The 12,186-nt window shown below is 37.2% G+C and overlaps 1 non-coding gene across 1 annotated transcript; it reads left to right on the top strand.

The window, feature by feature from the left end:
• Positions 1-11,765: 11,765 nt before the first annotated feature.
• Positions 11,766-11,873, top strand: LOC127746946 (small nucleolar RNA R71). Its single transcript, XR_008008751.1, has one exon. It is a non-coding gene; the product is annotated as a small nucleolar RNA R71 (small nucleolar RNA).
• Positions 11,874-12,186: the final 313 nt, after the last annotated feature.

Below are 12,186 nucleotides of genomic sequence, written 5' to 3'. Positions count from 1 at the left end.
TTATGATAGATAAGAAGGGAAGTTTAGTAATTTTAAATAACTTTTTAGAGTTTGGATAGTTTTGTCAGTAAAAATACATCTTTTTTGGGCATAACGTCAATTACATTTTTTCGTCGGTAAGTTTGTTAGCATTTTAAATTTTTGTGAGTAGAGACAGTAATTATTCTTTTAAAAAAGTTATATTTTTACTTTGAGGGAAATATTAAATTTTAAATTCTAACTCTATCTAAATTCTAAACCTTTCTTTTTTTTAAGCAAACATAGATTTTATTTCTTGTAAATAAAATAGGTGGTCCATAGGTGGACTACAAGCATAGCATAGCGTCAAATTGGAGGTCCTCCAAAGTGGTTCCTTATTACATTGAAAATAAAACAATTAAAATAAAATAAAAGAAAGGAAAAGTCATCTTCAAACTTGCATTTCTTTAAGGGACTTTCCACGAGCTGCTGTTACCACCCGCGATGGAGCTTGGCGATTTCCGTCGAAGATAAACTCATTTTGTGCCTTCTAGATGAGCTAGGTAAGATTTGTTGCTTTGATTAATCTTTGTTTCGCTTTTGGGCCGCCTTGTTTGATCAACGCTGTTACTTTTTCCCACCATTTTCAAGATTTTTCTTTGAATATTGGTAGAGGTAAATCAACAATTCTCCATTAATCAACAACAAACGAACAACCCCATATGCAGTGGAAGACAGATTCCTCATGATTGTTGTAGCAAGGACATATGGGACTAGCTGAGTGAATCTTAGCCCCCTTTTTTTGCTTAGTAACACTTGCTGCCTTTTAGAATGCTTTGAGGAGATATTTTTGTTTTTTGTCTCGTACCTAGCCAAGAGACATTTTCTTTTTGTCTCGTAACCAAGCAAGAGATATTTTTCAGTTTTGTCTCTTATCCAGCAGAAACAGAAATGGAGTAGAGGAGAGAGAAAATCACACTAAGAAATATCCTGATTCAGCCGCTAAGTGCAATGCAGCCTCCATCCAGTCTCCATCACAACAATGATAGAATTTCACTATAATCTTGCAGATTACAGACACCAATTCTCCCTAGAAACTACTCTTCCTATCCAGGACAACTCCAGAATCTATCCCCAATCCTGAACTTGACTTGGTCACCTACCAAGCTTTCAACTGCTAAGTGCTAACCCAACTTGCAAGGGAATTCCCACAGAATCATGATACACAACACAGATGTACAAAGGACCTCTAAGACATCTATGGCTTTTTCTTTAATTTTGTATACTCTTATTTTTTTTCGCTCACTGACTTTTTCTTACAAACCTCACACTGTTTGCCTTTTTCACCATGAGACTCAAGACAGACAAAACTTAAAGAAAATACAAAATAAAACACATTGAAGGAGAAGAACTTCTTTTAGTTTGGGTAGCTATGAGAACTCTGTGCTTTCTCTCCTTGCCTCAAGCCTTGGCTATTCACTCTTATTATAGAAGGGAAAGCCTCCAAGGTTAAAACGTTCCAGCAGAGCTAACTTTTTCTTCTTCAATAAAAAAAACCAGTTCGGACAGAGAGAGAAGAGAGGGAACCGAAAGCTAAAACCAACATGCAATTACCTCTCTCTCACCCCTTCTCACTAAGCTTCATCAATACGGGCCTTCCATCTTGACTTGCTCCCCAAGAAGGATTCCTGACCCTTGATGAGTCCTTGATACTTGACAGCTTCATCTGCTCGACTTCTGCTTCTTCCTTCACGTAGCTACAGTAGCTACCTTTTGTGATGGTTGATCAAAAGTAGAAACGAGCCATACCCAAGGGACATTCTTCTCTGACCGAATTGGATCTTCCACCATCTTTAGGCATGGTGATCTTGAGTCTTCTTCACCACATCTTACCATAAGTGGCAAAGATCTCAGCCACGCCATACTGTAGATCTTCCTTTTACAAGAACCATCATCACCTTGGCCTCTTGCTTGTCCATAGCTTCTCTGCTTCTACCTCTGATGGCTTACTTTTTCAACCTTCTTCCTGACGTAGAAGTGACCCAAAGTAGAGAGAGAAGAGAGAGAAAATTGAAAAGCTTTCAATGTAGTTGAAGAAAGAAATTAAAATGTGTTAAGTTTCCACTTTCCAAAACCCCCATGCCTTGTAACGTGTAAAGTCAATTAATGCCATCAAATCACTTGCACTTTCTCTTTCATGTTACCAAGGCAATTAAAGCTAGTTAAATGAATTTGGAATCCATCAAAAAGAGGAGTGGCATCCGAGGAAAGCATGCCACTTCGCTTTCTTTCTTTTTTTCATTTTTCGGACCAAACCTTCATTGGTCTTGTAACAAAGATTAATTGGGCTAACTCAATAAATTCTGGCCCAACTAACACAAAGCAATTTAGCCTTAAATCTTTAAACACTTTTGTACCAAAGGCTAAATATTACATTGGGCTTGATGTGATTTTTGGTCCAAAGAAATCTGCACAATAACAAAATTATTAATCAACTAATGTGAATTAACAATTCAAAAATTTTGTAATTAATTACTTTTAATAATGTTTGATCATCATCAAAATAATTTTAGAGTTTTTCAAACTCATCAATCTCCCCCTTGATGACAAACATTATTAAAAAATTGAATTGAAATGAGTAAGGATTAAGAGTACTCCCTTTGAAGGTTTGGAATCCTCCCCGTTTCCATCTGTTACATAGCTCCCCCTTAATATGTGCCAATTTATTAAAGGAAGTATTACCTGTAACATTCTTAAAACCAAGTTTGAAACCACAATGTATTCAACATATGGAATATTAAAAGATGTTGAACAACTTGATTTTTGAGCAGAAGTGAAGTGATAATTAAAACTTGATTTGTTATCATCTAAATAATTTTCTGCTCATGATAATAAAACACAGTGTGCTAGAGTACTAACATATAAACAAGATTCAGCATTTTTATATCATCATGTTCACAATTATTTTCTGCCAAGTAACATTTTTGCTAACTATCACAATAATTCATGTTATATGAAGTATTTTCTGAGATTTAGTGTCAACAACAAAACTTCATAAAAAATGGCAGTTCAGGAAAAATATTAGAGCACAACCAAAATCAGAACATGATAATGCAAAAATCATATCATAATCCAGAAATCATAGCATAAACCATAAACCATAGAAATTTGGAGCACCAGCACAAGGGTAATCATTGATCATTCAGATTTCAACCCCTGTTTTTCAATCAATTTTTTTCAATTTTCCTCCCCCTTTTGTCATCGATGGGGTCCTGCAAAACAAATGAGAACAACATGCCAAGAAGAAGAATATTTATTTTTATCACAACACAATAGTCCAGTGTATCCAAGTATAGTCAACTAACAGTTACAAAATACCAAAATGAGAAAGCAAGAAAAGGAAACAGAGTTCATAGGTACTAGCAGTTAAGAATAAATAAAACATTAGAAAGATTAACATTTGAGCCAAGGAATTCGTTGTCTTCATCCGCATCAGCCATGTCCTTTTCAAAGCTGTTAATCAAAAAATTGATTCTCTCATGACACTTTGTCCAGGCCTTCTCATTCTCATAAGCTTGTTTTTTGGCCTCTTTGGATGATTTGATCATCAGATGAGTCATATGAGAGAATTCTTGCAGCACATCTTTGATTGAGTCGAAAAGTTTGGAAGATTTTGAGGAATGAAATTCGGTTTCACTATCTGAGGCAATAGTGCTTTTTCCCTTCTTGCCTTTCATAGCTTCAGAAATCCTTCATACTTTCAAAGTTGAAACTCTGTTTTCTATAGGTTCATTGAGCACATCAACATTGAAATATTCAAAAATGTATGACAGAAAAATACCATAAGGCAAGTTTTCCTTTTTATCATTGCGTACACATTCCCACATGTGACGCGCCATCAAGTAAGCAAAAGAAATAGGAGATGAAGTGAGAATAGAAAATAAAACTAGGGTATCACAAACTGTTACCCTATGATAGAATCCAGTCTGAGGCATCAAAATATGGTTAATGATGTGGTGAAGTAATGCTCTTACAGGACCAAGAGCGTTATGAGTCAAAACCGTCACATCCAGTGCAGAGAAGTTTTCACAAACTTGAGTGAGAGCAATCTGATAAGAGATTCCAAATTGAGAGTCCCACTTCCCTGTCATATATGCTGTCAGTCCATCATCTTTAATTCCTAGTGTAGCACTGATGGTCTATCTATTTAGAGATAGGTGCACCTTCTTGACATATGAGTGGATTGTTCCATCATGGTACATCATGTTCGCATAGAATTCGCAAACTAGATTTGGGTAAACTGGCTTGCGGATCTTCAGTAGAGGAGTGATAAGATGAATTTATCGTCGATCTAGATTTTCAAAAAATAGAATTCCATCGTTGAAAGTATAGTCTAGACCAAAAATTAATTTCCAAATCAAATGTTTTGAATTCAAATTATAATAACTGAGATCGAGAGTAATTCGACCTCGGGTCGTTCTCCCTAGGAGTTGCAATTAAGTGTTCATTATTGGCCATGAAGGAAATGGGGGATCGGGAATGCAAAAGAGAGGCAAGCAATGTAAATAGCAAGAAATTAAATAAGCATGCAAGAAATTAAAGGAAATCAATTAAAAGCAATGAAAATGGAAATTAAGTGCTAAAAAGAACTCTTGGTGATAATTGGGGAATTAAGGATTCCTATCCTAGTTGTGAACCATAAACATGGCAATTGTGTGGAATTTATCCCAATTAATCAATCCTAATTGAGAATTAGTCAAAAGGACATAATTGATTCCAATTCCTAAGTCCTAAGTCAACACTATGGGTCACTTAGTGTCAAGGGAAACCAAACCAATTATCAATCCTCACACAATGCGGAATGGACATCCACAACTCAATTTCACCCAAACACCCAATTTCTCAACCAAAAGTGTGAAAACTAAACATGCAAGAAAATAAACATCAAAGCAATAAAAGTCAAAGCAATTAAATGCAAGGAAAGGAAACTTCAAATGCAAGAAAACCTCTTGGCAAGTAATTTAGAGTTAAGGTTACCTATCCTAGACATTGACCACAAACACATGATGATTATGAAGAGTTAATCCTACTTAGTCAACCTTACATCGAGGATAAGTCAAGTAGGCATAGTTGATTTCAATCCATAAGTCCTATGTCAATACTAAGGGTCACATAGAGTCAATAGAAACCAAATCAACTAACTACTCTAATATATCAAACAAGAATGGACATCAATGACTTAAGGATCACCAAAGTCTTCAATTTCAAGCCAAAAGTTAAGAAAAACTAAGTAAAGACTAGGCCAAGCATTTTATCAAACACTTGGTGTGCATGGAAATAAAATAACATTAAATTGAATTAAAAATAAAATATAACTACCAACAAGCAAGAAAATGAAAATAACAACTCAAATAAGCATTAAGGAAACATAAAACATCAAAATTGCATTAAATGAAATTAAAAGTAACAAGAGTGTTCATAAATATAAAATTGGCAAAATTGAGAAATTAACAAAAGAAATGAAGATGATCAAGACAAGAGAGCAAGAAACATAAATGAAACTATATTAAAACAAGAATTAAATGCTGAAATTAAAGAGAAAGTAGACTAAAAACCCTAATTGTAGAGAGAAGGGGGAGCTTCTCTCTCTAGAAAAACTAAGCAAAGACATGTAAAAACCTAAACCTAAGTGCTCCCCCCATTCATACCTCTTCAATTTGGCTTGAAATAGCTTCAAAAATGAGTTGGATTGGGTTTTGGAGGCCCATAAATCGCCCTCAGTGATTTGCAATTAATGAGCTCACGTGCCAGGACTTGTGTGTACGCACACTTGCTATTTTCTGACTTGTGCGTATGTACAAATTGTGTGCGTACGCACACTTAGACTTATGTCTACTATAGCAAATTGTATATCATTTTGAAACCCCAGACGTTAGCTTTCCAATGCCGCTGAAACCGGCTCATTTAAATCTAAGTAGCTCAAGTTATGACCAATTTAGTACAGAGAGGTCAGGCTTGGCAGCTTTACAAAATTCTTCATTTCTTGAATTCTTCCATTTTGCATGCTTTCCTTGCACTTCTTCAATCCATACCTGCCTTGTAAGCCTAGAATTACTCAACAAACACATCAAGACATCAAATGAAATTAAAGTGAATAAAATTGATCAATTATAAAGCTTAAAATGCATGTTTTCACTTTCAAGCACAATTTAGGGAGAAATTATAAAACTATGCTATTTCAATGGTTAAATGCAAGAAAAGTTGATAAAATCCACCAAATTAGAGTAAATAAATATCATAAAATGTGAATTCATCAAGGAGTCCATTTGATTTTATCAAAGAGAGTAGACAGATCAACACCTTTTTGAAACAGATTTTCCAAAGAAACCACATAAGAGGAATACAATTTGCAGTTGACTAGAACTTTGGAATGAAACTCATAAGCAGCATGATAGGAAAAATTGTGATTTCTGATAATGGCATTCATGTTCGTTCTCTCCTTGGTAATGGTGCCAAAAACTTGGTGTATGATACCATGGTCCAAGCATAACTTCACAACTTCGCACAACTAACCAGCAAGTGCACTAGGTCGTCCAAGTAATAAACCTTACGTGAGTAAGGGTCGATCTCACGGAGATTGTTGGTATAAAGCAAGCTATGGTCATCTTATAAATCTCAGTTAGGCGGATAATAAATGGTTATGGAGTTTTCAAATAATAATAATAAATAAATAGAAAATAAAGATAGAAATACTTATGTAAATCATTGGTGAGAATTTCAGATAAGTGTATGGAGATGCTTTGTCCCTGTTGGATCTCTGCTTTCCTACTGCTTTCCTTCAATCCTTCTTACTCCTTTCCATGGCAAGCTGTATGTAGGGCATCACCGTTGTCAATGGATACATCCTATCCTCTCAGTGAAAATGGTCCAAATGCTCTGTCACAGCATGGCTAATCATCTGTCGGTTCTCGATCATGTCGGAATAGAATCCATTGTTTCTTTTGCATTTGTCATCACGCCCAACAATTGCGAGTTTGAAGCTCGTCACAGTCATTCAATCCCTGAATCCTACTCAGAATACCACAGACAAGGTTTAGAATTTCTGGATACTCATGAATGCTGCCATCAATTCTAGCTTATACCACGAAGATTCTGATTAAGGAATCCAAGAGATATGCGCCCAGTCTAAGGTAGAATGGAAGTGGTTGTCAGTCACGCGTTCATAGGTGAGAATGATGATGAGTGTCACGGATCATCACATTCATCATGGTGAAGTGCAACAAATATCTTAGAACAGGAATAAACTGAATTGAATAGAAAATAGTAGTAATTGCATTGAAACTTGAGGTACAGCAGAGCTCCACACCCTTAATCTATGGTGTGCAGAAACTCCACCGTTGAAAATACATAAGTGATGGTGGTCCAGGCACGGCTAAATGGCCAGCCCCCAAAATGTGATATAAATTCGAAAATAGGGAGAAGGACCAATGGTCAAAAGACCGAATGGTCAAAGACGTCTAATACAATAATAAAATGTCCTATTTATACTAGACTAGCTACTAGGGTTTACAAAAGTAAGTAATTGATGCAGAAATCCACTTCCAGGGCCCACTTGGTGTGTGCTTGGGCTGAGCTTGAGCTTTACATGTGCAGAGTCTTCTTTTGGAGTTGAATGCCAAGTTGTAACGTGTTTTTGGCGTTCAACTCTGGTTCGTGACGTGTTTCTGGCATTTGACTCCAGAATGCAGCATGAAACTGGCGTTGAGCGCCAGTTTGCATCGTCTAATCTCAAACAAAGTATAGACTATTATATATTCCTGGAAATTTTTGGATGTATACTTTCCAACGCCGTTGAGAGCGTGCCATTTGGAGTTTTGTAGCTCCAGAAAATCCATTTCGAGTGCAGGGAGGTCAGAATCCAACAGTATCAGCAGTCCTTTGTCAGCCTTCTTACCAGAGTTTTGCTCAGGTCCCTCAATTTTAGCCAGAAAATACCTGAAATCACAAAAAAACACCCAAACTCATAGTAAAGTCTAGAAATGTAAATTTATCATAAAAACTAATGAAAACATCCCTAAAAGTAGCTAGATCCTACTAAAAATTACCTAAAAATAATGCCAAAAAGCATATAAATTATCCGCTCATCACAACACCAAACTTAAATTGTTGCTCGTCCCCAAGCAACTGAAAATCAAATAGGATAAAAAGAAGAGAACATACTATAAATCTCAGAATATCAATGAATATTACTTCTAATTAGATGAGCGGGACTTGTAGCTTTTTGCTTCTGAACAGTTTTGGCATCTCACTTTATCCTTTGAAGTTTAGAATGGTTGGCATCTATAGGAACTTAGAATTTTAGATAAAGGCCTGGATTTTATTTCCTTGGGCCCTCCTATCCATTGATGCTCAAAGCCTTGGATCCTTTTTACCCTTGCCTTTTGGTTTTAAGGGCTATTGGCTTTTTCTGCTTGCTTTTTCTTTTTCTTTCTATTTTTTTCGCCACTTTTTTTCTCTTTTTTTTCGCAAGCTTTTGCTATTCACTGCTTTTTCTTGCTTCAAGAATCAAATTTATGATTTTTTAGATTATCAGTAACATTTCTCTTTGTTCATCATTCTTTCAGGAGCCAATAATTTTAACATTCATAAACAACAAGATTAAAATTATGCACTGTTCAAGCATTCATTCAGAAAATAAAGTATTGTCACCACATCAATATAATTAAATTAATTTCAAGGACAATTTCGAAATTCATGTACTTCTTGTTCTTTTTAATTAAAAACATTTTTCATTTAAGAAAGGTGAAGGATTCATGGAATTATTCATAGCCTTAAGACAAAGTTTACTAAATACTAATGATCATGTAATAAAGACACAAACATAGACAAACATGAAGCATAAAAATCGAAAAACAGAGATAATAAGAACAAGGAATGAGTCCACCTTAGTGAGGGTGGTGCCTTTTTGAAGGACCAATGGTGCTTTTTGAGCTCCTCTATGTCTCTTCCTTGCCTCTGTTACTTGATCCCTAGTGATTTTGGTGCTCCTATCCTTAGTTGCTCCCAATAATTGTGTGGAGGAAAATGTATCCCTTGAGGTATCTCAGGGATTTCTTGATGAGGGAATTTCTCATGCTCTCTTGATGTGTAGTCAAATTCTCTACTACTGAGCTATGGACCCTTGAGATGAATCTCTCCATCTTCCATAACTCAGAGGTGGAAGCTTTTATCTTCCATTTTCTCTCTTTTTTTTTGAGGTTTCATTGGCCTTAGGTGCCATCAATGGTTATGGGAAAACAAAAAAAGCTATGCTTTTACCACACTAAACTTAGAATGTTGCTCACCCTCGAGCAAAAGAAGAAAGAATGGAAGAAGAAGAAGATATAGAGGAGAGGGAGAGATGTGTATGTTTCGGCCATATGGGTGGGATTGGGTGGGGAAAGAGATGTGAGTGGTGAATAGGTGATGGGAGAGAGTGATTGAGGTGTGTGAGAGAGAAGGTGAGTTGAGGTAGGTGGGGATCCTGTGGGGTCCACAAATCTTGAGATGATCCTGTGGGGTCCACAGATCCTAAGGTGTCAAGGATTTACATTCCTGCACCAATGAGGCGTGTAAAACGCCCTCTGCATGCAATCCTGGCGTTCAACGCCAGATTGATGCTTGTTTCTGGCGTTGAACGCCAGCTTCATGCTTGTTTTGGGCGTTCAATGCCCATTTGCAGCATGTTTCTGGCGTTGAATGCCAGTTCCATGCTTGTTTCTGGCGTTCAGCGCCAGCTCTCCTCAGGGTGTATTCCTGGCATCTGAACGCCAGGATGCTGCTTATTTCTGGCGTTCAACGCCAGATCCATGCTCTGTTCTGGCGTTGAACGCCAGCCAGATGTTCCTTACTGGTGTTTAAACGCCAGTAAGTCCTTCCTCTAGGGTGTGCTTTTTCTTCTGCTATTTTTTGATTTTGTTTTTAATTTTAGTATTTATTTTGTGACTCTACATGATCATGAACCTAATAAAATATAAAGGAAAATTAAAAATAAGATTAGATAAGTAAAAATTGGGTTGCCTCCCAATAAGCGCTTCTTTAATGTCAATAGCTTGACAGTGGGCTCTCATGGAGCTTCACAGGTGATCAGGTCAATGTTGTAGACTCCCAACACCAAACTTAGAGTTTGGATGTGGGGATTTAACACCAAACTTAGAGTTTGGCTGTGGCCTCCCAACACCAAACTTAGAGTTTAATTGTGGGGGCTCTATTTGACTCTGTATTGAGAGAAGCTTTTCATGCTTTCTCTCCATTGTTAAAGAAGAACACCCTTGGGTCTTAAACACAAGGTAGTCCCTATTCAATTGAAGGACTAATTCTCCTCTGTTAACATCTATCATAGCTTTTGTTGTGGCTAGGAAAGATCTTCCAAGGATGATGCATTCATCCTCCTCCTTCCTAGTGTCTAAGATTATGAAATCAGCAGGGATGTAAAGGCCTTCAACCTTTGTTAACACGTCCTCTACCAATCCATAAGCTTGTCTTACTGACTTGTTTGCCATTTGCAATGAGAATATGGCAGGCTGTACCTCAATGATCCACAGCTTCTCCTTTACAGAGAGTGGCATAAGATTTATGCTTGACCCTAGGTCACATAGAGCCTTCTTAAAGGTCATGGTGCCTATGGTACAGGGTATTAAGAATTTGCCAGGATCTTGTCTCTTTTGAGGTAAAGTTTGCTGAATCTATTTATCTAGTTCATTAATGAGCAAGGGAGGTTCACCTTCCCATGTCTTATTACCAAACAATTTGGCATTCAGCTTCATGATGGCTCCTAGATATTGAGCAACTTGCTCTCCAGTTACATCTTCATCCTCTTCAGAGGAAGAATAGTTTTCAGAGCTCATGAATGGCAGAAGGAGGTTTAATAGAATCTCTATGGTCTCTATATGAGCCTCAGATTCCTTTAGGTCCTCAATAGGGAACTCCTTCTTGTTTGAGAGACATCCCATGAGGTCTTCCTCATTGGGATTCATGTCCTCTCCTTCCTCTCTAGGTTTGGCCATGTTGATTATGTCAATGGTCTTGCACTCTCTTTTTAGATTCTCTTCAGTGTTGCTTGGGAGAGTACTAGGAGGAGTTTTAGTGATTTTCTTACTCAGCTGGCCCACTTGTGCCTCTAGATTTCTAATGGAGGACCTTGTTTCACTCATGAAACTTAAAGTGGCCTTAGATAGATCAGATACTAAGTTTGCTAAGTTAGAGGTGCTCTGCTCAGAATTCTCTATCTGTTGCTGAGAAGATGATGAATAAGGCTTGCTATTGCTGAGCATATTTCTTCCACCATTATTAAAGCCTTGTTGAGGCTTTTGTTGATCCTTCCATGAGAAATTTGGATGATTTCTCCATGATGAATTATAGGTGTTTCCATAAGATTCACCCATATAATTTACCTCTACTATTGCAGGGTTCTCAGGATCATAAGCTTCTTCTTCAGAAGATGCCTCTTTAGTACTGTTGGATGCATTTTGCCATCCATTTAGACTTTGAGAAATCATGTTGACCTGCTGAGTCAATATTTTGTTCTGAGCCAATATGGCATTCAGAGCATCAATTTCAAGAACTCCCTTCCTTTGAGGCGTCCCATTACTCACGGAATTCCTCTCAGAAGTGTACATGAATTGGTTATTTGCAACCATATCAATGAGTTCTTGGGCTTCTACAGGAATTTTCTTTAGGTGAATGGATCCATCTGCAGAATGGTCTAGTGACATCTTAGAGAATTTAGATAGACCATAATAGAATATATCCAGAATGGTCCACTCTGAAAGCATGTCAGAAGGACACCTTTTGGTCATATGCTTGTATCTTTCCCAAGCTTCATAGAGGGATTCACCATCTTTTTGTTTGAAAGTCTGAACATCCACTCTAAGCTTGCTCAGCTTTTGAGGAGGAAAGAACTTAGCCAAGAAGGCCGCGACCAGCTTATCCCAAGAATCCAGGCTATCTTTAGGTTGTGAGTTCAACCATGTTCTAGCTCTGTCTCTTATAGCAAAAGGGAAAAGCATGAGCCTATAGACTTCAGGATCTACTCCATTAGTCTTAACAGTCTCACGGATATGCAAGAACTCAGTTAAAAACTGGTAGGGATCTTCTGAAGGAAGTCCATGGAACTTGCAGTTCTGTTGCAGTAGAGCAACTAGTTGAGGTTTCAGCTCAAAATTGTTTGCTCCAATGGCAGGGATTGAG

This window comes from Arachis duranensis, chromosome 4, assembly GCF_000817695.3.
Source record: "Arachis duranensis cultivar V14167 chromosome 4, aradu.V14167.gnm2.J7QH, whole genome shotgun sequence".
Classification (NCBI taxonomy): Eukaryota; Viridiplantae; Streptophyta; class Magnoliopsida; order Fabales; family Fabaceae; genus Arachis; species Arachis duranensis.
The sequence above is the reverse complement of the archived record's forward strand: the minus strand, read 5'-3'. Positions and strand labels throughout refer to the sequence as shown.